This window comes from Cebus imitator, unplaced genomic scaffold (assembly GCF_001604975.1).
Source record: "Cebus imitator isolate Cc_AM_T3 unplaced genomic scaffold, Cebus_imitator-1.0 Scaffold9, whole genome shotgun sequence".
Classification (NCBI taxonomy): Eukaryota; Metazoa; Chordata; class Mammalia; order Primates; family Cebidae; genus Cebus; species Cebus imitator.
Genome location: NW_016107324.1, coordinates 2,162,030 through 2,169,918, shown reverse-complemented (window position 1 = coordinate 2,169,918; position 7,889 = coordinate 2,162,030).

Sequence of the window (7,889 nt, the reverse complement as noted above, 5' to 3'; positions counted from 1 at the left end):
AACCATCAAAATCTAAACATACTTTTTTCCCCCAAACGCAAAAAATGTTAAGTGAATTGCTTTATAAACTGTAAGTCAATGTTTTCCAAGCATTTCACAAGCATGACTCTGTTACACTTTCCTTTCAGGACTGCACATGTTTTTAAAGGTTTTTATTACTTAGTCACCAAGTAATCAGCTAGATAGTGCATTTTAAGTTCATATTTATAACTATCAGTCTGAGTTTCTATTAGAAAGATAATAAAAGAAAGAGAAAAGAACGGGAACAGGATAAGTTCCTTGAGTTAATGACCAACTAAAGCTTATAAAGCTTATTGCTTAATCATGGATCATATGTCATTTTGCCAAATATTAAGAAGACTTAAGGGAATTTACTACATTATGGGGCTCACAGAGAGCTTGAAAACTGGCATGGAAATATCAAAAGTATTTATAATCTGTATGTGCTTTATGTGAGGCTTTCTGGAAAAATATAGCAAGGTTTCTTCAAAATTATATGCTAAGCCCAAAGGAACAGGAGAGAGCTTTATGCACTTTGCCTCCTTGAATATGGAAAAACCACCTTTATCCTTATAGCCCTACTTACTCTCTTTCATTAAACACCAGGTAATAAATCATGAATTCACTAAATCTTAGTAGTGGAAAGGATTTTAGAAGTAATCCAATTCCACCTTATTCTCTATGCAGGAGTCTCCAATAGATTATCGCCAAGCAGTAATGAGGTAAAGCTGTATTTATAAAGTGCTTAGAACAGTCTCTGCTACATGGTAAGCAACTAATACATGTTCTTTATTTTCTGTAGTAATAGGCACTGGACATGTCCAAAGAAACAGAAGTAATATTTCCCAAGAAAATCAACTGATTTCATCTCTTTTCATAACTTGTAGTGCTTAAGGACTGTTAGTGGCTTAATGACTTAAAAATATATAATGTATGGAAAATTCAGCTATCAATCCAAAAAAAATTTTTTTTGAGACAGGGTCTCTCTGTCACCCAGGCTGGAGTGCAGTGGTGTGATCATAGCTTACTAAAGCCTTGACCTCCAGGGCTCAAGCGCTCCTCCTGCCTCAGGCTCCCAAGTAGCTGAGACTACAGGCCTATGCCACCACACCTGGCTAATGTTTTTATTTTTTGTAGAGATAGTGGTCTCACTATGTTGCCCAGGCTAGTCTTAAACTTCTGGGTTCAAGCAATCCTTAGCTTCCCAAATTGCTAGGATTACAGGTGTGAGCCACTGCACCTGACACATGACCTCAAGCAAATTTTTTGGCAACAACTTGAAAGGACTCTTGGAACGGTATTTTCGGTCTTGTTTATATGAAATTCTATTATATTTTTGTTTCGTAGCAAAATACACTTATCATGTTAAAACTTATCATTATAGGATTATAAAATTGTTTTTCTACCTTTACAAGTGACTTTCACATTTACTGTGTTTTCTTATGTTTTAAGGTGGGTGAGAACATTACAAGAATTTTGGGGCCAGGGGTATGGCGACTCATGTCTATAAGTGTCTATAAGTGTCTCCCAGCACTTCGGGAGTCCAAGGCAATTGGATCACAAAGTCAAGAGATCGAGACCATCCTGGCCAACATGGTGAAACTCTGTCTCTACTAAAAACACAAAAATTAGCTGGGCATGGTGGTGAGCACCTATAATCCCAGCTACTCGGAAGGCTGAGGCAGGAGAATTGCTTGAACCTGGGAGGCAGAGATTGCAGTGAGCTGAGATTGTGCCACTGCACTCCAGCCTGGTGACAGAGTGAGGCTCCATCTCAAAAAGAAAGAAAAAAAGAAAAAAAAAAAAAAATTCTGGGCCGGGTCTTCTAAAGTAATATAAAAATTTATTCAATTCTTATTGGCAGAGAAGGTGAAAGCCACTAATCTCAGTTACAATTGCAGCAAATCAATCACCTTTGTCCCAAAAAGTTAATGTAACTTTCAAAGGACTCTAATCCTCAAAGTAATGAGACGTTCACCATAGAATCTCATTGCACACTTGTGTGAATGAGCCGTATTATTTCTCTTGCAGCCATTACTAATGGTTCTATGAATCATAGTCCTCATTCAATGTCATAAATAGATCATATGTTCATTTGACAATTTTTATTGGCTACCATTTTGTTTTAAGATGGCAGCCTGGCTCACCGTTTAAATTCCAAATGTGTAAGAAAGATGTATACCAATTTTGAGATACCGTATTTTAGAAAATTATCCTAGGGCAAACAGAAGGATTATCATTTTTTTTAAAAAGCTAGATAAAATAAAATGAAATTGATGAAGCTAAAATACAGTACTGATTTTGTGAGTCCATAGTAAATAGTGAGTGTACTTCTTTCTCCAAGTAATTTGGAAGCTGAGCAAACAACTAATTCTAATATTTAATGTAAACTTTTTAACAAATGAATTTTAATAAAGCTAATTTATGAATGAAATTTATGTTATTTGAGTTCCATTTAATCACCAACAGCTTCCTATTTTGAGAACACAAGTGTTCAATTTAGGCATAACTAACCAAATAGAAACATTTTTAAGATACATAATTTCACATACAAAATATTTTTTAACTCAGTTTTCAAGTTAACTCTCCCAACTTATCAGATGAGGCCAGGTAAACATGTATTTTGCTAACGTTTCACAGAAGCTTACATGAACACATCACTAAAAATCACCAATGTGAGCACTGAGAATGAATAAAGTAAAATGTGCACTTGGTCATTTTTCCTTAGGACAGAAACACCTAATTTTTGTAAATAGAAATTGGAAATGTTATCTTAAATAATCAATCCCAACCCAGCATTCATTTTTAGACTTGTAAAATATGACTAGTGTTAAAGTTAATACCTGAATATGCAAAGCACAAAATTTTATTCTTGAAAAACATCCCTATGATAGCTATATTTTGAAAGAAATACAACAGCCTCGTTAAAGAAAGAAATCAGCACATACTATATAACTTTGCCAATTGCTTTTGATACAATAAAAAATTTGAGTATTTCTAAACATCAAAATAAATTACCATGAATTCTGGAATCCCTGAATGGAATTTTGGTTTATACCTAAATTAAGTAACAAGAATGGGTAAAAGAATGTCATCCATTACAATATTTGTATGGCCCAATGCAATGATCTCTGGCTTCCCTTTGGACCACAGACAGCGTATTTCAAAACAAAAAACCAATTAAATAAAATCGGTAATTTTTTTTAAAAAGTTTCTTTTTTTCTTTTTACTTACAAAAAGAATGAAAAAATGGTAAAGAGGACACAAGAAGTTTTGTTGTTTTTGTTTTGGAATACTGCCTGGAAGAAAATACTCATATTTGTAGTATTTTAAGATATGCTCTTGATAAGCATGTAGAGTTTGTATATTACTACATTGCTTACTAAAGGCACTCATGATTGTCTTTTGATCCTCACAACTATTCTAAAATACCCAGGACTGAAATATTATCCTCATTTTAGAGATGAAGATGGGGGCTCAGAGATGATCAGAGATTTGCACACACTTGGACAGCAGCTGAGTCAGGACTGCAACACAAGCCTTCACTGCCTGACAAACCCATGCTCCCTCCTCTACCCTCACAGGTATGCACTGAATTAATGTGGTAAGAATGTTAGTTCAATTACTGTTTTATTGATACAAGATAGGAGTACAGTGTCACAGAGTTGCATGAAATAAAAATTTTAAAAAAATATATGAGAATGTGAGTTTAATTTATGTTGTTTGAATTTGGGAGACCACTTAAGGAAATTTCATGAATTCTTTTGAAATAAAAACATTAATTGATCTAATTTAATCTACTTGAGTACCTTAGAAAAACCTCTTCAATGAATAGAATTTATTAGCAAAAAGCACATGAAATTTTTGGTATGTGATTGTTAACATATTTTGCCCACCTAGTTTCATATATTCATGTACATAAGCTAAATTAATCTATATTCTTAATTTATTATCCTATTTTTATAAAGGAACATTTATAAAATTAACCTCATCTTCAAATTATCAAAAATTTTCAGTGAATGGAGTTCCAGTTAATGATGTTTAATTAATAGCAGTGGTGTTTTTAGGGCACCTCTTACCTTCATGAAACCTGGCAGAGCAAAAAAACCTCTGAGCTTGATCCTGGCCTATTTCCAAAGGTGCTTGACTCCCTGGAGACAAGTGGGGGCTAAAGCTGCCACACTAGCACTCCTGAAGATCTTTTTCTGTTTACAGAACCTCAGCTCCAGGCAATTGTGCTTATTCACTCATTCAACCAAAACATTTTGCACATCTACAATGTGCAAAATAGTGAAAGGACTGATTGACAGAGGGAGTGTGGCTGTTTCTTTTGCATATCCTCTGTCCTCAAACAGCTCATGGCCTAAAAGGCAAACAGGCTTTTAAGTTAGAGTGAACAATACAAGCTAGAATAAAACATATGCTAATTATCAGCTTAAAGCCCTTACACATAATTTTCGAGGGACAGAAATCTGGGAGCAGTTTAGCTGGGTGGTACTGGCTCAGGGACTCATGAGAAGACACCTTGGCTGTCTGCTGGGGCTGCAGTCATCTGAAGGCTTAACTGGGGCTGGAGGATCCATTTGTAAGATGGCTCACTCCCATGGTTGTTGCAGAAGGCTTCAGTCGCTGGCCACATGGGCCCCTCCACAGGACTGCCTGAGTGTCCTTACAACATGGCAGCTGGCTTACCCTAGACTGAGTGTTCCAACAGAGATCAGGGAGAAAGCCATAGGGACCTTTATGACCTAGTGTCCACAGTGGCACACTGTCACTTCTGCTATTTTTTTCTCCCTTTTATAATTGAGTCACTACAGACCACACTCAAGGAGAGAGTTTATCCAAAGGGCTCCTCAAGAGGCTCCATCTCTTAAAGGGAGGAATATCTAAACTAGCTTTTAGTATTATTGAACAATGTTTTTACAATCTCATTATTGCCCTTTGGTTTTTAAAATTCCACTTAATTTGGACTCATTTTATACTTTTTCTTGCATCTTGAGTCTACCACAGTATTAAGATAATCCTGGTTCTGTAACAATGAAATATTAGACTTTCACCTTGATCATGGAGAAATATTTGAATGGAAGTGAAATAACTTTTAAAAAAAAAAAAAAAAAAAAAAAAAAAAAAACTAGGCTGGACACTGGCTCATACCTGCAGTCCCAGCATTTTGGGAAGCCGAGGTAGGCGGATCACTTGAGATCCAGAGATCGAGAGTAGCCTGGGCAACATGGTGAAACCCTGTCTCTACAAAAAATACAAAAATTAGGCCAGTATGCTGTTGTGGGCCTGTGGTCCCAGCTTTTGGGAGGTTGAGGTGGGAAGATTGAGTTCGGGAGGTCGAGGCTGCAGTGAGCTGAGATTGTGCCGCTGCACTCCAGCCTGGGTGATAGAGTGAGACTTTGCCTCTAAAAAAAGAAAATATCTATACTCCTTAGAGCTGGTGTTTCTATAATAATAGGACTATGCACCAAAGAATACACCTTATTTTTCAATTTCTAAACTGATTGAATGGAGCTTTCTTGTTGTAACTCCTTATAGCATAACTAAAATATTTATTGATAGTATGGGTAATCCATAGGAAATCAAAGCAGTTTCTGTCTTTAAGGTGCTTAATGTAGAGATCTTTGACACTCTAATCAATGTTAATGTAGAATAAAAAGTGGTCATGCCTAGGGAAATACATATATATATATGTAAATATAATTCTTTTGCCCAGGCTGGACTGCAGTGGCACAATCTTGGCTCACTGCAATCTCTGCCTTCTAGGTTCAAGTAATTCTCCTGCCTCAGCCTCCCAAGTAACTGGGATTATAGGTGCCTGCCACCGTGCCCAGCTAATTTTGAATTTTTAGTAGAGATGGGGTTTCACGACGTTGGCTGGGCTAGCCTTGAACTCTTGACCTCAGGTGATCCACTAGCCTCAGCCTCCCAAAGTCCTGGGATTACAGGCATGAGCTACTGCGCCCAGCCCCTGCTATATTCTTAATATAGCAAATTAGTCCAAGACTGATCAGACTCTCAAGCATACTCTTCTGGCATTTGTAAAGTATCAAGTTATTTAAAAATATTTGGAAAAATTTTTTAAAATTGAAGAAAACAAGCAACTACCCTATCACACATAACATTAAGTTATACTAATTGCATGGATGACTCCCAGGCATCACACACTAAGACAGAACTTGGGAGGAGGTGGGATGGGAGCAGGTTTGGTAGCAGGAGAAAGGAAGAGCTCTGCTGAGGTATTTTAAGTGTGAGATGCTCATTAGACCTTAAAGTGGAGATGAGGACACAGCTGGATGTATGAATCTAGAACTTATGGGAGAGGTCTGGTCAGCAGAGATACATTTAAAGCTATGAGATGCCACCCAACTTTTGCTGAGCTTTTATTGCTTTCTTCCTGTTAAATTAAGTAGTTTGGCTTTGCAAGTTTAAGCTTCAGAAGTTCACCCATCCTATCCACATTTCTGTTTTCATGTTTAGGTAAATTTAGTAGAGGACTAGATAGATGGATTCTCCTGCCTCAGCCTCCTGAGTAGCTGGGATTACAGGTGCCCACCAACATGCCTACCTAATTTTTTATATTTTTTAGTAGAGATGGGGTTTCACTATGGTGGCCAGGCTGGTGTCAAACTCATGACCTCGTGATCCTCCCGCCTCGGCCTCCCAAAGTGCTGGGATTACAGCCATGAGTTACCACGCCTGAACATTTCCTCATTATTTTTAAACACTTGCCTGTCATGTCATTTCCCTAATTAAAAATCATTAACTTTAAAAAAAAAAAAAGGGAGGAATATCAAAGCATTTGTGAACATATTCTAAAATCACCACAAAGACATCCTAGGAATGGGATATAAAATGTATCCATCTTTACCACTATTCTAGGCATGTTTTAAAATTAATCATAGGAACATTGTATATGATATTATACATAAATAAAACGTGGACATCAAAGAATCATCACATTAGAGTCAACATAAAGATATGCTATGGGCTCTACAGTAAGATTCATTGGCTGAGGAATGAAGAAGATTGGGAGAAAAATAGACAAGCAGGATTTAGAAGTATAGAAATGTGTCATACTAGGGTTTAAATGCAATCCAGGAATTATGGAACTGGATCACCAAACTGAGTACCTGGGTTAACACGGGTGCTTGAATTTGATGATTGGTCTTCCTGCCCATCCCTTGGTGACCACCACACATTTATTTTGTGATGCAAAGACTTTATTAACTTCAGTTATTCAATACAATAAGGACACCAGTGGAATCATACTGTGTTAGAAGAGATCATCTCCCAAATTCTCCATTTTATAAATAAAGAAAATGAGACCCAGAGAGAGGAAAGAGTCGTATTCAAGATGTCAGGGCTAGCCTGATAGGAACAAAATGAGAAATCTTGAGAGAAGAGGACACACAGCGGTAAACCCACCTGGCATCCAGGGGCAGTCATCCCTGGGTATCTGTGGAGGACTGGTTCCAGAACTCTCACAGAAAGCAAAATCCTTGGAGGCTGCAGCCCCTTAAGTTGGCCCTCTTTATTCACAAGTTCTGTATCCCATCACCAGATAAGAAGGGCTGACTGGGGTAACAACAGAACAACACATGGATCCTCATTTTATCTATATGCATTAACATTATCCTGGGACTGTTCCATATGTCTAAGGCAACTTTCATGCCACATCTGCAGAGCTGAATGCATGTGATAGACTTTGTGGCCTGGAAGCCTGTAATATTCCCTATCTGGTCCTTTATAGAATAAGTTAATTGTATTATTGCTATACCAGAATAGCTTTCTTATTGTAGCTCACACTTCTGGTGATTACCAGATTTCTTTTTCTTTAAGTTTTTAAACCACCCTCCCTAGCCCTCTCCCCCCCCCCCCCCCCC